General features: G+C 32.1%; 1 long non-coding RNA gene across 1 annotated transcript; it reads right to left on the bottom strand.

Moving 5' to 3' along the window:
- Nucleotides 1-241: 241 nt before the first annotated feature.
- On the bottom strand, nt 242-4381 carry LOC131843973 (uncharacterized). Its single transcript, XR_009357567.1, has 4 exons — nt 4281-4381; nt 4134-4197; nt 1112-1348; nt 242-589 (listed from the first exon to the last, which is right to left on the bottom strand). It is a non-coding gene; the product is annotated as an uncharacterized LOC131843973 (long non-coding RNA).
- Between the last annotated feature and the right edge of the window lie 18664 nt (nt 4382-23045).

Here is a 23045-nt window from a genome sequence, read left to right as displayed (position 1 = left end):
GGAGGGTACAGTGTTTATAGTGTTTATCGTTACTGTTTAAATTTTTCACTAATACTAGTGTAATCAATATCACCTGCAACCTTGGAATGTAATCCTAGTATTGATTTTAACCCAATGCATATTCTGAGTCGTTATTTTGATATGTAACTAAATCGAATAAATCAATAACACTGTTAGTTCTTTTATTTCACTTTAATATGGAATTAATACGATATCATCATCATTATAAAATATTCATCACTACAAAATGGAATAGAATAGAAAATTCTTTATTCATATAAACTTAATTTAAGCATTTTTGAATAATCACAGTTATATATTTTTTTAATCTACAGTTTATTTGGATAACTGTCTTATCACAAGAAGAAAGAGCAAGAAACTTGCGTGTTGCTCTTTTAAATAATCGTTGTAACTTTATATTTTTTTAGTCTGAACAACAAAACATACTACCAACTGATGGTGCGTAAAGCTTTAATCCAATGTTATTCAATCGGAATCATTTTCCAGGTAGACTGGCCGGTTCAATCATCTCTTATAGTGCTAAATTTCTACCTTTATTTAAATTTTTATTGTCGCAGTAATAGAAGACCTGAAAGAAAAAAAAATACGCTATAGAACTAATAAAGTAATCGCATTAATTTTAAATATTAAGTTAAATAATCAAATATTTTTTGTGTAAAAAAAATATCCATTTCGTATTTTTTTTTAAAACCTTTGGTGTAAAAGCCGGACTCGATCTTTATAGATGTTCTTTTTTATTATTTAATTGTTTTTTTGCCTGAAAGAGCAACAAACATACATCCATCGATATATTCATCCATACTCACAAACTCAGTTTAATATTATTAACATATATTCACTGCGAAAGCAAGTATGTGTTAACCATGTCTATCGCAGTGCAGGCAGAAAACAATGTACTTTTATTAATACGAGTACAATAATAGAATAGTAGTTGACAACCGCGTCTTCGTTTGCTTTTTTGAGATAAAAGATGAGGCGGATATCGCCTCATCATCATTCAATCAATCTGTCGTAGATTGATTGTATGATGAAGTATTTCATCCATTCAGCTGTTAGTCTTGAAAAATTAAGAGATAGATAAACAAATTACCTTTTAGACTTACAATATGAGTATGGCTGATGGCTTTAATCGTTAGTACTGTCTAATGTACCTAACATTGCTAGCAATGGACAATGACTTCCATGTGGGAGTTGATCTGACTGGCATCCTTTTCTGGTTCCCCTTTGGAAACTGTCGTGGTTGAGACATGGCTATTTGACTAGTAAAATCATTTTCTGGTGCTCCGCCAGCGAATACTGTCAGCGAAGGCGAGGGCACCATTGTCACCTGCCAAAAAAATACAGGTACTAGTAGTACTAACTAGTGGCAACCAACATTATGTAAATTATAAATCGTTAAATACATATTACAATGACTATAACATAAAACAAATGAACAAAGATTATTTCAAAAACAAATGAACGCATACTGAACCCTATTCTTAAAACACGCGTCAATGTCAACCAGTCGTATATATTACATACATCATTATCAATGTGTCGACCAACATGATTGATTCAGATAAAAAATATAGATATTTCTTTATTTGTCTGTCACATTGTCGATTTGTGACCGTGAACTTGAATAATGATTGATTACAAGCTACTGTATCGACGTCAGTAGCTAATAGTGTTATCTCCCATTACATCTATTAGTATTATATAAATAATAAAAGTAATGTTACATTATAATATTATATCAATCATGTATATTAATTATTAGTAATGAATGATGATACCATTATCGTGTAAAAAATCCTATATATATATCTCTGTCAATTAATAACTGTGCCCGCGCTTTCAGCCGCGTGAAATTTATAGCTTATGTGTTATTCTCATGTATAAGCTATATTATAGTAAAGTTTCATTAAAATCCATTCAGTAGTTTTTGCAGGAAAGAGTAATATCCATCTATCCTTACATCCACACTCACAAATTTCCACGTTCTCACAAACTAAAAATATTTTTGACAGCCTCAGTGGTCTAGAGGTTTAGCACACCGCTTTACTATCCGATGGTCGTGGGTGCGATTCCTTGCACGGTACAAACATTTGTATTCATGAGTATGTTTGTATCGGTCTGGGTGTTTTCTATGTATAATATGTATTTAATTACAAAAAAAATGTATCCTTGTATTTATATCAGTTGTCTAGTACCCATAACACAAGCTCTGCTTAGCTTGAGACTAGATGGCGCTGTGCGAATTGTCCTGAAATATTATTATTATTATTATTAATTTTAAAATTCCTTCAGCCGGTGACAGACATAGCAAACCGGTGACAAACATAGGTTTGTACAGCATGTGTACAAAAGTACACATGCTGTACAAACCATTGCACTTTGTTGTCCCTTGTATCAAGAAAACATCACTTTGAAAAAAAAGTCAGTAAAATATAAAATTTTAAATATGATAACTTAACAGTCATCGTCTTTCTTTGTATTTTTTCATTATATTAAACATTTATTGTAATATAAACGCATTTTAGGAATTCATTGCCATAACTACCTATTAAGAACAGTAATTTTAAATTACTATTATTTTTTATGTCAGAAAGGAGTGTTATAAAAAACAGCATATTTCTGTGATTTTCATAGTACTTTCTATTCCTGTATATAAACTACAAGTACTAATTTCCATCCATTGCGTACACGTTAAGTTTATTTAAAATTTCAATGTCGTAAAAAATATTACAAACTCATTGTACAAAAGCTTTATAAATAAGGTTGTACCGCACCCATATGTCGCGATACTTTGGACAACCGCTTGTGCAATGTTTAAACATTACCTTTACAAAGAAAATCCACTTAAAGATAGTAATGGGAAACACCTGTTTATGCAACAGTGGGTTGGCCAAACCAGTTGCGATAGTAACTTGGTCAATCCCCACTACAAGCACAGGTGTGCGCGTGCGCCGCCGCGCAGTCTGCCGTGATGGTACAGCTGATGTAATAATTGTAAGTTTGACCTTTAAAATAATACCATATAAGGTGCATGTTCGCCTGATGCAGTTTAGTATAACTAAAACATCTTATAGAATACTAGATCTATTTAAAACAAACTAGTGGTCACCCCGTGGTCGAAAGTCGACCATAAATTAATTTAACATCAGGTACTATCAGTCACTATAAACAAATAATATTAAAGCCAAACAATATTACACGATCCTAAATTTGACCACAGACTTTAACAATAAATAAAAGAGTGTGCATGTGTGTCAAATACATGGTAATATGTGTAATGTCTTATTATTGACATAATGTATTTTTAATGCATAATTAAAAAAATATTACATTCTGCACTCTGTCTCTATATATGTAAATTATATAAAGTGTTCCAAATTTCATAAACGTCCGTCTCGCATATTTCGTAAAAAGGGATACAACGTTTTTGCTTCACGTATTAATATATAGATAAGCATTAAACACAAATAATGGCACCACATGAAAATAGAAAAGACTCCTTTTTTTTCCTTAATTGCTTTAGTAGATATTACCACATAATTAATATCTATAAAAGATTCTCACATTGGTGTAAATATAATTATTACTTTACTTTAAGAACGTTTAAATTCAAAATCTTTACAATATTACTTTTATCACTTTGAGCATAGTAGACTTTATACAAAGTCTACGCATCTCTATATCACTTATTTCAGCCGCCAAGCAGCTTCTTTTGTAAAATTGGTTTCATTTCATGGGTGAGATATGGCAGTAAAATTACACGACATCTTAGTTCTCCGGAATTGTAACGCATTAGTGGTTTAACACACCGCCCTCCATCCAGTGGTCGCGAGTACGATTCCTCGCACAGTACAAACATTTGCATTCGTGCGTTGTTTGTATTAGTTTGGGTAAAAAATGTTTAGATCTATGTATTTCTATCAGTTATCTAATTACCATAACATAAGCTCTGCTTACCTTGGGAATGGCAGTGTGTGAATTATTTTTTTACTTATCACTTATCTACATATTTACTTCTAATTAGATCCAAGATCTATTATGTTACTAAAAATTTGTAAACTATGTTAGTAAATTATAATAGTAATATACAGATTTTCTCTCAGTTCATATACCTATGTCCACGTCCAGATGCACTGGGTACGCAGCAGTGCAATGATAGCCAGTACCTATATTATCCTGAAATATTGTTATCATTACTTATTTGTATAGATTACAGAATTTTACAACAAATATGTACACACTTAAACATCTTTAATTACCATATAAGCCCACGTGTTTAGACTTCAATTAATTATATTCAAGCATGTTATATTGCTTGAGACAATAGTTAATAACTCACAGATGATACGAACAGTCGAGGCGTAGGTACACCAATTACTCAGTCTGTTTATCTGTCACTATAATATAATAAACTAGGTACGTACGTGAATAAGCTCAAGTTATAAAGTTCATTGCCCTGCATCATATGCAAGTCATATTTATTGTTTATAAATGACTAGCGGGATACCGCTGCGCTGCCTGCTTGAATTATATTACTTTTTTACTAACATCAGCAACGTTATCAAACGTAAGTGTCTATAGATGACAAAAAAAATGAAAATGTATTTTTAAAATTTATTTGTCGAATACAAGTATATAGAATATTAAATATTTCCCTTATATAATTATATATTATAAGTATTGTTAGTTCTATTAAGAATTCTAAACGGCCCGTCAATAATAACCTTTGCCAACATTTTTACTCCGAATCTAAGTATTTTATAGAATCCGCGACCCTTGTAAATAATAGAGCCCTATTCATATAGTGCGAGATTCTTACCTTGCCGTAACACAGTTATCTAACTAGCACGGGAGGTAATGATTTTTAACTGTATACCCTCAAAAATATTTGTTTTGTTTTATATAGTTTATAGTTTATAATTTCTTCACATGTTTGAAATAAATTTATGCTTATGCTTATGCTTATGCTTATGTAAATAAGACAACCCCTGTACCAATGCGGTCGTCAAAGTACTCAAGTAAGTAATAAAGTTCATTGCCCCATACTATATGCGAGATCAGTTTAATTGTTTATCATTAATGATTAACGGCCCGCCAATAGACTAGTATGCGCCAATAATAATGTAAGTAATATGCCAGGGTTGCCAAAAGATGCTTTTACACTTAAGCTGGTGCGAAGAAAAGAAAAAACAATTTTAATGTTAGCACGAGTTACATAAGGGAACGACTGTATTAACTGGATGATGTATGCATGAAATGGTACACTTATTTTTTCTCTAATGCTGTCGGACGTAGTTGGCCTTTACAGTTTTACCGGACTTTAGGAGGCGAGTGCAGATGGCACTTGAAACCCGCGGAAGGACTTATGAAGCAGCTGAAGGCCATCTCCCGCCTATCGGATACGACTTTAGTCTGAGGACACTGCTAAGGGTTCGAATCTCGGATCAGGCCGTCGTAATTTCGATCCCTGTTTGAATTGGACGGGGAATCGATCGGAAGGGGTGGAACACAAATGACGAGGGAATGTATATAACACGAACCAGTTTTCTGAGTGATCTGTAAATTTTACTATATTATATTTAACGAAATTAAATTCGTAACGTGAAGAAATGTTATTATTTCAATAAAATATATGTAAGTCCGCTAAGGAAGGTGTTACATATGAATATGGATGGTTATAAGAACAGAGGAAGACCGAAAAAGAGATGGATGGACTGTGTGAAAGATTATATGGTGGGAAAGGGAGTAAATAACGAGATGACTGCGACCAGAGATGAATGGAAGAGAAAAACATATTACGCCGACCCCAAATAAATGGGATAAAGAAGAATGTAGGTCCGCTATATATATATTTTGTTGAATTAGGTGTTATATTGCGGAAGTCTATTTCAATACTTAATTTATATTAATATATATAATAATACTTAATTTTGTGAAATTCCTCTACCATTAGTATATGCGAGACCACAAATATTCAGTGCGGAAACCTACATTGTGGTAACGGCATGATCAGTAATCATGTGAGCGTTCTAAATTTAAATATTAACTCGTTTAATATATGTAAGTTATTTTTAAAATAACAATAAATAATATACCGAGGTATACTTTGCAATAAGTAATCTGCGTTGGTACCTCAGTTTCACCTATTACAGCCGCCATGCAGTTTGCTCTGTAAGCTATATCGGTTGAAGAGTGAGGTAAGGCTAGATAAATGGAACTTACAAGATAAAAGACATGATATCTTAAGCATGCGGAATGATTACGCATTTGTAATATCGGACGTAAAATGATAACGTGATATCTGTAGTACCGTTCATACATTGTGCCGGGTTTTTTTTGTATATTCAGGGTTTTGGGCTATATTGTCAGGTGCGTACGCAGACCTGTAGCACTGCAACCTGCATAAATCTATTTATTGTACTCGCCCTTTTTCAAAGTTCTGTACCTAGACCCCGGAGGGACAAGAATTGAAGGATATTCTTGCGAGCGATGGTTATTATATCTTCATTTATATCAGGTTAGAGTGTGTACTTTCCAAAGGAGATATTTCTATTATTATTATTATAGGATTTGTAGTGGCGTTTCCTGTTCTATTTGGCAAAATCTGCAGATGGGGTCGGTTACCACTTACCATCAGGTGGGTTTTAAGCTATTGGTAAACCAATCCAATTACATAAGAAAAATTACTATCATGACTATTTTGCATGATGGGGTAAAGGTATTGGTACCTACTGACGTTATGGGGCAACGTATCATGCCTATATTTTGCTGAAGATATACATATTTGAAACTAAACCGAGTCACGTGCAACTTCGACTGAGTTACTTTTCCCGTCTTTCCTCGTTATTCAATTATAGCTATATATAGCTCCTATTGATCAAACCGTGACGTTACACTACGTTACCTTATAGCCATCCTCAATAAATGTGCAATCCATCACAAAAATATTTTTTTAAATCGGGTCAACAGTACTAGACATTATCATAAACATCCAAACTCGCTAACTTTATCTATTTATAATATTATTATAGTATACATAAATACAATATAATTATATGCAGGGAGTAACTTGAGAATAAGTCATATGAAAAATGAATAATAACACTATGTACTGTTTCATTTTATTCATTGCGTGGTAATCTACACACAGGGGAAACTTTTTTTAAATCATTACATAAAAATGGTGAAACTCTCCATTGCGACTGAATTTCGAAAGACCATTGGTGGTCACCCCGCATCACACGCACTATTCCTACGTACCATTTGCATTTTATGCAAAATTTAAAAGGATTTTGGGACAACCTGTATTTTGCAACATAGTTATGCAGAACATTCCATCTTCTTCATTCCAGCACTCGCCCACTTGTAAACAGTTCTGCGATTCTGATAAATTCTAAACAATGTGCGACCTTCTACTCCCACTATGGTATTACTATAAATATGGGAGTTCATGTAGGCGAAGCATCTTCCATTAATTTTGTGGTGAATGGTGAATGTAATTATGTATATATTATTTATTTGGTAAATAACAATATAAGAAAATATTTCTAGTGCGGAGATTTACCTAAAGAATTGTTAAGAAGTGAATAAAAACCAATTTATATAAGAACAGAACTATAATCTTAAATAATTTAGAATATAAACTAATCAAAATGAGTAATTATAAGTTAAGTACGACATAGAAAAAAAAATATATTTTTTGTACACCAGAAAAATACAAACTGAAAATATATAAATAAAATCTTATCCCAAATGGGGTAGTTAATAGATATTGCCAACTGTCGACTCTTGCTAAAATTTTGATGGTTAATTGAATTAAATGAACATTTTGTATAAATGTAACAAATGGTGGCTATATCACTAAAGGCAATGTATGAGTAAGATAATAAGAGTTTATACTAACGTGTAATAAACTTTCTTATGATGGATCATCGACATCAATAACATACTAAATATCCGTCCAAAGTCCGACTAGTAGGGAATTTCTGTCGTACTAAGATGTAACATAATCACATCTAGCTATATGAGATAAAATTAAATATATTATTGTAATATAATTGATATAATTCTCAATTGCATAGGAATAAATGTTCATATTAATTTTACAAGTAATCTATACATATTTTATTATTTAATAGCTTGATTAAATCATTGAGTCACGCATAACATAGAACAAGAATGTGGAACAATTGCGAATACCTACGCTCGATTACGACAAATACAGAACCCGTAGTTACAAAACATTTCTAACTCAGTTAAGTAAGTTGAATTTCTAGTTTATTCGAGTTAAACAACTATTTATTTGTGATACATATAATTAAACTCTTATGACATATTATATATGTGAAAGTATATCTATCTATCTGTCAACATATTATCTTATCGAGACTAAATAAGCACTAATAATTTGGGAATGCATCACCCTCACACTGGAACCTAAGTAGTCTAGGACAGTGCGGTATCAGAGGAACTTCCTCCAGCGTATACTTAGATTGTGGAATGAGCTACCTCGAGGTTTTCTCTAGAGATTACAGCATTACAGTTAAGGTTTCTTATGGGTGGGCAACGCGCACGTGACTGCCCTGGTGTTTCAGGTGATATAGGTTACGGTAACCGTTCACAATCAGATGGGTTATTTGCATGATTGCCACTATCGTAGTATAAAAAAATATCGTTAAGATAGATTTTGAACTGTATTTTTAATCTCAAAAAAGTAGACGAATCTGCGCAAGTACCTACAAACCTATTGCTAATGTACGTAGCATGTAAAATGATGAAATAAAACTAAAGTTTTTACTATAAATAACAAAATAATTTTTTTCTGAAGGTCTATAGGAAGATGTGGAAATAATTAACGGTTAACAGTTTACATTCGGACAATCGGTTATTAAGAGACTCTCACCGGGATATAAAGTAGTAGTCTTTATGCCTCCCCATCCCCATTAATACTTATGTGTTAAATTTCACGGCAATTGGTTAAGTCGTTAAGAAACAAAAAAATAACAAAAGAACAAGTAAATAAAAAAAACGAACCCATTTTAACATATTGATATGAATAAATTTATTAGGAAAATAAAGATATTTAAAAACATTTGAAGTTATCAATAATGGCACAGTGACAAAGTGTTGGACGTATTTAAATATTTTTGTACGTGATGTACCAATACAATATTTGTACATTTTTGTAAATATAATAATATTGACAAGATCAATATAAAGCACGTCCGATGTTTTAAGGTTGTTCAGATTGTTGTTTCTTAAAAATAAGTTTTTTTTAAGAAACAATAATTCTTGCAAATATTTATTAATTATAGAAAATTCTCATATCACTATCGTTGTCTGAGATAGGTTCTAACTATTATAAAATTTGAGTTGTTGTGAATAATTCGACCCAGCTAAAAACATATAATGTTTTAACACTATATGTAAATGACTACGGAGTTTTACAGTGATTAAAAAAGGTTTAACTATTTATTCCTTCATATACACATAAAAAGATATGCTGGTCTATTAAAAATCCCTACATTAAATTAGCACGCAGAAGTGGCCGGAAGTGTGTAATATAAAAAAAAGTAAAAAAGTAAAAAAGTGGTAAGTATGTATTAAAATATCCATAAAAGTATGAAATTTACAAATTTTTTCTTAGATGTTTGGTTTTTACCAATTTTCTATTATCCGATTTTTATGATTAAATTTCACAATCGATACAGTTAACTCCCGTATTCATTCCACATTCAAATCACTTATAAGTTTTATTCTTTTGAAATTTTATATAATCTTTTCATATAATAACCTTTTGGCATGTGTTCCAGTCAGGTGATTCTTTTTATTGTATTCAAAACAAAGCTAAGGCATCAATTAAATCAGTTAACAAAAAAATATTGCGTCGGGAAAACCTTATAATTATTTTTTTACATCACAATCCAATTATTGTCCTCGCAGCGTCCACTTATTAAGTGTATTATTTGAAAACGATCTTCTCAAAATTAAATGATAGATAATAATGTATTTATTCATTTAATAGTTAAAACGTAAGAGTTTAAAAATAAGTAATAATAATATAATTAATAACTCCACCATTTACTCAAAATTAACCAATCTTGTACTATGGGTCGTAAATAACTGTATAAAATATCTAACTACAGTAATTCCCCTTCCAATGGTGTTGTATGTTACAATGATCATCTTTCTTCATTAAAGGGGAATTAATCGGTAAACTAATGTTATGAATTAAATATGTGCGTTTTATTAAATTTGAACAATCTCAGCGTTATAGCCCCCCCCCCTTGTTTTACTTGGTATATGAAATTTCGTTGTATGAAAACGTTATAATAAATAATATTATAAGAGTACGGTATTATAGGGAGGATTAATATAACATAATAACTGTATACTGAAGGTAGCAAACACAATAGATATTTTGTTAATTTACAATTGTTTTGTCTCTATCTATGATACATTCCTATAATCTATATATCTACACAATTACCCAAAATCGTGCAGTCATACTCAGATGTTGGTATTGTATGAGGATCAATTGACTGTATCGACCAGTGAATTTAATTACAATTCGTCTGGAATAATCTTGTAGTCATCACTTTAATTAATTTGGTTTATTATCCGTTTTCCTCGTAACTATATTAAAACCGACTGAAAGTAAAGTAGTTGTACCACACCCACACGACTTTACTAAAGTCTATACTCTATCAAATTAGCAAGACATTCACTTACAGCATAACAAGAAATATACTACCTGTCACCCGCAACATCGTCCGTGTGAAATTTAACTCTTATATTATTAAAATAATAAAATTTCTGAAATAAATAAAATATCTAAAATAAATATAGCCTATGTTACCCATAACATTAGCTACCTGCCAGTGAAAGTCGCGTCAAAATAGATCTAGCTATTTCAGAAATTAGCAAGAACAAACAGACAGATATTTTTTTTATTGATATTTTATGTCTATACTTTCCTATGCATGTAGTGAACACCTGTTAATTTGAAATTACAAATAGACGCTTCATTTTTGTTTTGCTTTTTGATTCTAAATAAATAATAATTACATGCTTTAATACGTTAAAAAAGTTATTAAGTCGTCGACTTCATAGTCTAGCTATTAAGTTTATTTTGCATAGTCATGTAAATAAGGATTTTCCAATTTGAAACAAATTAAAAGCCAATCTAACGTTTTTGTACAGTTTAACCGTTTCACTGAGTCGTCTTCCGGCTGCGATATTCCGACCTTCGGTCACTGAATGAACGTCGGATCGAATAATTCGTGTAAAACAAAGACAAGGTCAAAGGCAAGCAATCCAACCACCATTAGGTATACTATAGATACAGCACGTTGTTTTACATTGTCACTGATTGTCGACACAAGAAATAAAAAAAAACTATACTTAATCTTAAAACTTTAAACTAAGCTAATATTATTCTGTGGTAATGTATATTGTAAAAAAGAAGTTAAAATAAAGAATAGTGGGACAAGAGGATTTTTAGTAATGTGGACTAATAATCCTATTGCTAGCAATGTCATGTCAGGTGGACCTCCACGTAGTTCCCCCTGGAAACCATCTTGATTCTGGTGAAGAATTCCTGGTGGATTTATCACGCTGGACTAACTGACCTGAGTTTACGCTCATCTTATCATCGATAAACCGTTAGAACAGGTTGGTGCACCATTATATGTTTTTTTTCGTACATACATAATATGCAAAGAAAACACCCAGACCCATACAAACAACCATACTCATGAATACAAATGTTTGCACCGTGCGAGGAATCGAACCCAGCGACCATCGGAAGTTTAGCGGTGTGCTAAACCGCTATACCACCGAGGCCGTCGATATTGATATATCCTAGCTGTGATAGGAGGGATGTAAACAATACTTAACGTAGTAATGTTGTATCGTAATTTATGGCCCCTAATGGAGTAGCATCATACTACCTACTAGTAGGTAGTTATGTCCATTATTATTATCGTTACGTGAGTGATATGCGCGTGCGCATGCGCCTTCTGCCGTGAGAACGCACATAATCGACTCCCTCAAGGCTGATATTTAAGTAAATATATTTATTATGCGATCAAAAGAGGAATCGAGCACACTATTGTTCGGATTGCTCGTTTGATCGCATCGCACACTGAAATTATATGTATATATCTTGCGAGTACTTACTGGTCTGTTTTTTTTTTTCTGACATAATTATAATACGCTAATACGCACTTGTTGTTCTATATTTTTTAAACAAGGAAATTGTTATGATAAGCAATAAATAATGATTTGTAATGTTGTTTTCTATTCATTAAAATACATATAAAATTGAGTAAATTAACTGAATTGAAGCCGTCTTGACCTAATAAGTTACAGTTCCGAATTATACATCTTTATCCCAAAGGTCCTAAGTGTGAATTTGACCATTAGGTACCTAAAACAATATTGTTGTATATGAAGTCTTGCGTTAACCTTGACGTCGACAGCCATTTGGTCTTTGGTCTGCAAAGATACCACTACACCAAACGCATTGACATTCACAAAACTACGAACAATTAAATCCATACTAATATTCCAATTTCCATACCAAAACTGTGTCTGTCTGAATATCTGTTTATTACCTTTTCATGACTAAATGGCTGAACGAATCTTAATATTGAATAAAGTGAAATGGGGGGTGAAATTTTGCGCAGACGATCTTGCGGGTAACAGGTATTATTGAACATATTATTAAAACTTTAGTGTATTTTACTTCAGGATATATGAATCTGTATAGTAATAAATGGGGTTGCAGCATCAGTTTAACAGTTCAGAATAATAATTAAAACATTAGGTAATCCACCCATTAGTAGATGGGTCTTACAAGCCCAAGAGTTCTTCTGTGATATCGCACATATAACCCAAATTAAAAATGTGGATGCCTTAAGTCGTAATCCTATAAAAAGATATCTGCTCAAGAGAATATAGAGCAGTGTTTCCCAACGTGAGTCCCACGCCCCACAGGTGAATAATTTGATTGTTAAGGAGGGCAGTTCAAAAGTGGACTCTTTATTTATTTATTTTTCATGTAAATTTCAATATTTCATTCATATTTTTTGAAAATTTACTTAATGTTTCATTAACAATTTCCTAGTGATTTCTTCCCAAAACTTATTATTTAAGTTTTATAAGTAAACAATTTATTTAATTTACATATGTTACGTAGTCGGGGGCATAGGAATTTGAAAAAGGCAAAGGCATAGCACTAAACAGGTTGGGAAACACTGATATACAGGTTATGTCAGTCAACGAAATGATTGATTAATTATTAGCCGTGCAATTGTAAGATATTATATTATTAATTTTAATATGACTCACGATTATGTAACAAGCATCTAACACAAGTGCAAGGTTTCAGAAACTTGACACTGGAGTATCGTATCTCATGGCTCAATAGAACACTTGATACGCTTATTACCTACACAACTATCAATTGAATATAATAATGAATAATTAATTATTCATTAATGTATTATTATTATTATATTATATTTTTAATTTTACGTTCTTAGTTGTACATATATGTACAATAAAAACATTTATTAATATATTGTTATACTCATTCACTCAAGTAGGCAATTATTAATAAGTACTTCAGTTAATGAGTTTTGCTGAGGCTACTGTATTGGTTTGTAAATTAGCGTTGGCATTTCGGGTAAGTTACAGTATATATATAAGTTAAAGTATATTTAATAGACATTTTCTATATTCAATATTTTTTACAATAAGTAATAATATGAATTCTATTTGGGTTCTAATATCAAGTTATAACTTTAATATATTCTTAAGTATTTATTTGCATGTCACCCATATATACAATAATAGATGACTAAAGAATTGTGTACTACTACATTTCCTTTAATTTCCTAATTTTTATTAGACTTTTCTACATAACTTCATGTTAAACTCTACATTGTTGTCGAAAAATACATTTTAAACTATCAAGTATAATTTACAAACTACTTCAAAACTTTATTTTCTTATATCTAGCGGCGAGAAGAGTTTATATGATTCCGAAATATCTAATTGACTACTACAGAGAAAAATAATAATTTTGCTATAATTCTATGTGTTACGGTATTCTTTTGTTTAATGGGCTGAAAACTTGGAGGACTCTTTCTTGTTTACGTCATTTAAACATTCTGATTTGACTCTAACATTTATTAGCTAGCTTTGTATTGGAAGCTGTGGTCCGATGGGAAGGGTGAGATATGCCAGTGAAATTATGGGGTGTGGAGTTATTATAACTAAGTGTATACTGGGGTTGCATTTTGTATAAATGACGGTTACCACTCTCCGTCAGGTGGGTCGTAAGTAAATTATTGTTTAATAAAGAGTGATGACTATGCGCGGATTTATCCTTATAAGGCCTTGTAATTATTTATACAGCTATAGCTGTCTCTATAAAAGCTGTGTACTTGGTTATCTATGTATTATATTAGTTCATAAAAAAGAGACGAGCCATCTCACAATTTAATTTTTGATTTCGTTAACCATTCAAAAATTATTCCGTTTTGTGATCAACCAGATTTGAAATCACGATCTTTTGAATGTAAGTTGGTATAGTAAACAACTTGGTCACGACGTTCTCTTACATTGGTATAGAAAGTATTAAGTAGTTATTTATTTGTTTTTATGTCCTTGCGGTTACATTTCTCAAGGTCTGTTTGATTGCTACAATCGGCTACCATGCACTTTTCCATTTTTACTTCCGTTTCATTGGACATAAATAGACCATGGCTCATTACTTTATGTTTTGTAGTGAAATTTGTTGTTTATCATATTAATTGGACACAATTCAAATTTTATTTATTTTTATTGCATTTTTTGTTTTCATCTACTATCCTATAGTTCCTAATAGTCGTCATATAGCCTATAAGCCTTTCTAATCTACTTTTTAATTAAAAGGTCTAGAATCGATCTAAACTCTATGGGCTATGCTAGTCAAATATCAGTTAATTTTATATTTTACTTAACAATTTACATAATTGAGTAAATTGATAAATACATTTTCTTAGTAAAAAAATTTTATCTTTACATAAAATAAAATAGTATAATGACAAAAATATACTTTATTTTTAAATTCCCATTAAAACAGTTGCATATAAAATAACAATTAATGTATACAAAATATATATAAATGTATATCGCAGTGTTTATTGTGGAAATGTATCAACGATTTACTAGGTCTGTCTGTCTGTAGTCTGAGGTCATAAAATGACCTCCTTAAGAGTACTGAGTTACGTAGGAAGACAATTCCTCATTCCGCTATTAACAAATTTATCACATTGTAAGTGAAATTGGGCAAAAGTACCAAATTAGTATAAACTATATTCTTACCAAGAGAAACTATATCTTAACACGCATTATTTAAAGGTTCATTTTATAAATAAAATATAATAATGATGTGTTTGAGCAACGTCATATTTTCTGTACACACAAAGTAATTCATCAACAATGGACAATAAGTAATGTAATGCTATTGTGAATCTGTGACAACTGTGACCCACATGGTTTGAGCTTTAAAAAAATCGGCGCCAAATTGTAAAGGCTTTTGTGCAACACTTTTTATTCTGTCGCCTCGTCTAGTCTACGGATGGAGACGACGAATTATCGCTCTTAGGCTGGGCGTATACTATACATATTTAGTCGCGCGGCGAAAGAAAGTATTTCAGTGCAGTAGCTTCTCTTTGTTCCCACAATCTCTTCGTAATGTTTCTATCGCTGTATTATTTTTAAGTTTTATCATATAAAAGTAGTCTTTGCTCAATTCACTTGAAAGCATTTTAATGTGAAAGTGTAATAAAATATGTACAATTTTAGTAATCCATCGACGCAAAGTAAGAGTCTGTAATAGACTCTTTTAATGTTGCAACGATTTTGCTTTCATTTCACCTATATCATAAATAAAAATATGACGCCATCATATGATATTCATCGTACCCATCGTGTATTGACATTCTGGACTGTTAAGATGGCATGCCTCCGTACCCTGAATTTCACTGCCATGTCTCACTATCTTCTTCCTCAACCAAAATACTACTACTTTAAACTTCTTGATGACGAAAATAGTTGACTTTGTACAAAGTTTACGTCAGTAATACTGCACGTAACAAAGACTTTTTCGAACGTCGAAAAGTCATAGTATGCGGCTAGCCTTAGGTCGTTGATAAAACAAAAGAGGATCTGTTAATGCCGGCGCCCGCCGGGCATGTGGTCTATGCGATTTTAGCATGTTATCGCAACTTTGGAGGTCAAAATTAATGTCGATACCCATATTACTCATCGTCTCTACCTTCTGAAACAGTAAGGAACATAAATCATGACTGTAACACTTCTTATTACGCTCTTAGCTTTTTTTGACGTGTCCAAAACGCTAATGGTTTGTCATAAGGAGTATTTTTCTAAAAGTACGGTAAAGAATAATGCTTGATTACTGTAGTAATGAAATACTACAGTATTTTGGGCTTTGTCTAAATTTTTTTTGTTATTTCTTCTTATTATTAGGTTTACCAGAAATAGACATTCTTCAAAATCTTTTGCGTCTCGTATGTTCAGCTGTCTAAAAAAACTAATCCAAAATGATAGCAATAAAATAGTTTTTCTGTAAGCTATGCTGGTGAGTGATATATGGCAATGAAATTACAGGGTACGAATAGCAACGCATTATGGGTACTATAGGTATCAAATGATAACGGTATCTCTGTCGTTTTTTTATCAATTCTAATGATGTCGGCTGCAGCTATCCTTTACAACTTCTCCTATCGAAAGAGATCTAGTTCATAAGGGTCCGAAGGGTCAGACCCGCGGAAGCACTTATAGAGCGGCTGATGACCAATTCCTGATGGATATGACTTTAGTATGAAAGCACCGTTAGGGGTTCGAACCTCGGTTCAGTTCGTCGTAATTTCGTCCATCCCCATTTGAATTAGATGGGTGGTTACTACAGAGTACTTACCAAATATATATAGATAAATAGGATAATGTGGAAATGCTTTATGTAGTTATTACCTACTCTCTTACAAAGATCTCTCTCTTAAAAAGACACTTTGGATGTCATAATAACTTTTTTATGTTTATAATGTCATCATCTAAATTATTATATAAACGTTAATTGTAATGAAATTATTTCCCTTGAAATATTACAAAATTTTGTACACCGTTTTCTGAGATAAATATTAGAATGGGTAGGTATTAACTATGACCTCAGCATACAGAGAAAATACAACTCTAACATAAGGGTGAAAGATTAAATTAAGACTGTATATTTAACTTGCTGAATGTAAAGCTCGTAAAACCCATAATACCTATTGGGTGGCAACTGTTTATGATTTTAGTGTGCTCCTTAAAATTAGAATCGTAAAAATTTTAACGGCTCACAATGAGATGTTTACGGCTGGCCGTAATTCATTCCATTATTAAGACTAGCCAATTGATGGAACTGATATAGAAAAAAGTAACGCCATTAAGCAATGAAAGGTTAAGTCCCAAGCTCCATTACAATATGCTAAATTTATACCATAATGCAGTTTTATTACTTTCTCATGAATTATAAGCGTGTATAATTTATTACCAAACTATTCATTCCATAATCATAAGGTACAAATATCAACCGCCTGTTCCATTCCAACGGGGATGAAACTTATGACGGTTTGATCCGAGGTTCGAATCCCAGCAGTGCCGTCAGAAAATTCGTAGGAATCAGTCAGTCAGGAATTTGACTTCAGACCTTTCGTAAGTCCGTCCGCGGGTTTGGGGTGTCCTCTGCACATGTCCCCATATACATTCAATGAAAGCGAAAGTGAAGCTATAAAGACCAGCTATGGTCAACAGCATTAGAATTTTTATTTTTTGGACTACTCTAATGCTGTTGTCCGCAACTTTACAGCTTCACCGGACGTTAGAGGGCGAGTGCAGATGGCACTCCAAACCCGCGGAAGGACTTATGGAGCGGATGAAGGCCAACTCCTGCCTGACGGATACGACTTTAGTTTGAGGGCACCACTAGGGGTTCGAACCTCGGCTCAGGCCGTCGTATTATCGATCCCCGTTTGAATTGGACGGGGGATCGATCGGAGGGGCCCCCAGAGGCGCCAGCATTAGAATAGTTCAAAAAAGGCGATTTTGTCTCTTCATACCTTGTAGCGGTAAAATATCAATAAAAATGCACTTAGCACCTACAAATATTATTTATCTACAAAGACATGCTATCTAATACTGATAAATTGGAGATATGTTATTTTTATCTAACGCTAGAATGTTAAAAAGTGTGTTGACAGAGGATTCGACTACTATTTTAAGCTATGGATCTGAAAAAAAGACGAAAACAAGATATAAATCATTTGTATATTATAGAAAAAATATAAAAGCGGAGACTCTAATCGGTCGGATGCGTTTCTTAAGCTACCTGTTTTCGATTCGGGACTGGGTCGATAATGGTCCCAAAATAAAAAGATGAAGTGGAGTTTTAGTTATTAAATAACAAGGGAAGTATAAGAGAGGTCATAAACAGTAATAAATGTTTCTTTTTTCATTTTAATGCAGACAATGTGAAGATTAATATCTACCATTTGTAATTTAATACTTTATACGTTTTTTCGTTTGTGTTTATTTATTAGCAGGATTGTGAAAGAAACCCCTAGATCTGCTATCTTTATTTAATAAAAATAAAAAATAAATATAATGTATAACTAAAATTATTTAAAAGTATATACATCACGTTATCACACTCGTAAATACACACATAGCCCAACCTAAGCAGTGATTATATAATACTATGGAATTTATAATCACTGCTTAGGTTACAACTGATAGAAATGCATACAGGTATTTCATAAAAAGGTTAAAAAATTTTAACTAGTATATACGTATAGTACTTTTTATAATAGAATTCTTTAAAATATTTATGCAGTTCATATACATATTTTTAGCCTCAGCAAACGGCGATTTCTTAGCTGTTGCAAGAATGCAACAATAAACATTCTAATCTTGAAACTTTGCAAGTGTTTTCGAAATTATCTCGTTTATTTTTCAACCCTAAATAAGTATTTATTAATAGTTACTTACTATCATTAGTAGTTCTCAGAAAAGTGTCATTTAACAACGCTTAATGAGAATACTTCACGCCTTACCTCATATTAATCTTACAAATAATCGTCGGATTCAGTTGATTTCTAAGAAAGATTTGCTGTCACCAACAAATTGATGAGATAATACAAACCTATAGGATTTTGTTTCTTATGTTAATACCTACAGAGATTAAATCAGAATGCTTTTGATTTTTAAAAGCGCACGCTGCATACGTGATTTGTCACCCTTCAAAAATCTAAGGTCTTTGGTAATACAAAGTTATATCCTTGGGAACTGAGTTCTATTATTTACAAATGGCTATAAAAATGTTTTATTTAGTAGTTAAGCCACAAGAATTAAATCTAAAATTCTAGTAAAGAACTGCAAGTAACCCTCATGTTTTATGAGTAACCCTCATAAAACTAGATAATATCGTTTTTGTTTTCAATTACTCAAATTGCGTATTGTGTAAATATATAAGACCTGAAAATTTACCTCCTTAGCAATGTATGATGGGTGCCACAGGAAGTAAATAATGCCACGATGTTCATAGAGCTGTTCATGTGTATAAGCTTGGGCCTTATAAATACTAGTAGGTAGTCTAGTAATTTACAACAGCATCTTAAAGCAATGTCGTGGCTTTGAATCCACCCAACATTAATAACAATATTTATTTTAACTAAATAGCTGTTGATAATGGCCGATAACAAAACAATTTTTTTCGAAACACTCGCCGTTTGTCACGGTATGAATCTACTGAATGTTGGGATGTTATAAAGGTCGCCATTTCGTCACGTGTTGTCAGCTGGCAATGTATCTGCCTACATCAGTGATAACAGTCTTGAAGGTATATATAATAGGTAATATAGAAGCAAAGACTATATAGCGTTCAACTGAAAGAACCGAATAGCTACCACAACGTCATATTAATTTTAAGCAATAAACAGTTCTTGCCGTTAACAAATACCTATTTACACACATATCTATACAGTTTAAAAACCCTTAATAACTCTTATTTGAATTAAATAAAGTTGTGTTTTCTATAAGTTTTACATTATCACTGGTAGAGACTGTAGTTTTCTTACTCCGCTGTACTAATTCCAGTTGCTTATTCAGATGTCTCCCCTTAGTCCATAAATAAAGCTTACACTGAGATTAAGGTGTACACTTTGAACAGTATAGGTATTAGTTATGAATGAAAAGTACCTACTGGAATAATATTAACATTAAATATATTCAATGTGATTGTAATTTACCCTTCACAGTGAATGTAGACGCTCAAGGTTAAATGTATCGTCATATTATCATAAATAGGGACTAAATATATGGAAGTTAGATGGTTATAAATTGACGTTTCTAATGTTAATAAATGATAGGTCGTATTCTGGAATAGAAATCAAAAATCACTTTCATTTCTCATTATTTTTATACTAATAAGAAACTGTGAAAGTTTATAAAGCATGGCACTGACGATACATTTAAGGTACATTGTTCTAATAAAACATTAACAATTAACTGTTTATTGATTACTCCGATTTCTAAATTTCTGTAAATTGTCCAGTCCAATTTGAATACTAAAAGTCTTAGGACCTTACAGAAAGTGGTAATAGTCGCCTATAAACATAATAAAAAATATTGTGATGTACATGGGATCATATGCGTTGTCTGTAAGGACTTCATAGTTATGCCTCCGTAGTCTGTATATTTTTTAAATTCAATAGATCCATTTGGTTTCAGTATTTTAATATTCAATCATTTTTAACTAACGAGTTTGGGGGAAAACGTACTGTTAGTAATGATTACCAACAGTACAGTGGTTACTTATTATTGTCCAATTTACCGTGTTAGGTTGACCGCCACGTGGTCCTTCAGGAAACCATCGTGATAAATTTCTGCTGAAAGTGCCACAATGGCCTAACTGACCAAATATTATGCTAATCCGATCGTCCTCCACTGGGTCTTCGTCAGCGTCAATCGTAAGCGTAAGCAGTGTACTATACAATTTAAATTGAACATCTAATTTAAATTATTATCAATTAAAAATAAATAAATAGATTTTCTGTACGGATATATATAGAACCTAATATAAACTGTTCCTTATTTACAGAAAACACGAACAATGCCCTCAAAACAATATTAATACGATCAATTATATCGAGTATTGATTTCAAAAGTCAATGAACTACACTGTAATTTATTGTCCCAAATAACGCAGGCATAACCTAAAACTGTATAAAAGTGTAGGAGTGGCCATAATATAACTAGGTTACCGTTACGCTGTTATGACTTATGACTATCCTTTACAACAGTCAAATATTGAATTTTTATGCCACGATAGATATGCTGTTTGTAGAAACCCATATTATGTTATAGTTGTGTATAGTTTTAAAAAAAACGATTTATATATTTTTTTATTTGAGGGTTTCTTCTCTCACACAAATTTTATTGCAAAATAACTGACCCGTCTGCGTCACAAATATTGTAGGCTACTGTAGCCTTCCTCGATAAGTGGGCTATTCAATATCAACATATTTTTTCATTTCAACCGTACTCTCTGAGAGTAGCGTCAGCCTTAGGACAAAAGATCATAATCGATTCTACCTGCCTACCACGTAAGGGATCTGGGGTGAAGATGGACAAATAACATGTCAGTAAAACTGAAAGTTTGCTATTTCTTTTATCGATTTCCAATGTCCGTTTTTACAATTATTTAATCTTAAATAACCTTAACTAGGTAATTAAGTTTATAGATAAGTATTTCCAAGTTAGTATAGGCTTTGGTGAATAAACTGATATTTAAAACTAATATATGTCAACCCCAATGAGCATTTATCTGTACTTATAAATCCAATATCACCACGGATCATAAAAGGTCGATGGGTGTGTACTGCGAACGACTAACCGAAAAAAAGTTATTGCCCATTCATTCACTTTCGACTCGCCATTGTAATCATAATGGTACCGAAGAAAGCCACGTGCAAGTACCCGAAAATGGTAAATGTCACAGCGTTGCAATTGAATGCAGTTCGTCTGAAACTAGGTTGCGTTACTCCCACAAGTCACGAAATGGAAATTGAAGATTCACTTTCATACTTCGTGACGAAATCATCATCTGCTTCTTTCTTATCCCATTCGTTTAGAGACGGCGTAATATGTTTCTCTGTTCCATTCATCCGTGTTCGCAGCCATCTCGTTGTTCACTCCTTTCTTGCCATATTATCTTTCACACAGCCCATCCATGTCTCTTTCGGCCTTCCTCTACACTTAAACTATCCCCATTTATGTATCCACTTTCAAGTATTGTTTGTATTCCTACGCATTCTATAAGAATATGGATTTATGACGAAATTACACTGAGTAACAGTACAATTATTTAAAAGCATGAAAACATTTTTTTAAAACTCACAGTATGTACTATTATGGTAATTGATTTTTATTAAATGATTTTAATTTATAATTGAATTCATAAACATAATATTTAGATAATAAACTAAATATTAATAATAATAACCCTAATTCACACAGTGGTATATAGTCCCGAGCAAGCCAGAGCTTGTGTTATAGATACAAGACAATGATATAAAAACTTATATATATTTTTGAATAATTACGTACATAATCTACAAGACCAATACGAACAATCACACTCAAGCATGCAAATGTTTGCACTATGCTAGGAATCGAACCGCACAAAGAAAAGTGGCGTGCTAAACCGCTAGACTACCGAGGCCGTATATAGATGTATCATTAGCAAAACATTACTGCATTTTTTACAAAAAAAATCTTTTACCTACTATTATGACAAGATAAAATAAAGTAAAATATAGTGTGTATGTATAATCTATATGACAACGTATTTCAATTTTATATTACAAACTAATAATTACATATGATATCACGTCAAGCTACTAGCTTCTAAA

This window comes from Achroia grisella, unplaced genomic scaffold (genome assembly GCF_030625045.1).
Source record: "Achroia grisella isolate CSIRO2021 unplaced genomic scaffold, CSIRO_AGI_Agris_v1 utg359, whole genome shotgun sequence".
Classification (NCBI taxonomy): Eukaryota; Metazoa; Arthropoda; class Insecta; order Lepidoptera; family Pyralidae; genus Achroia; species Achroia grisella.
This window is presented reverse-complemented; position numbering and strand designations above follow the sequence as displayed.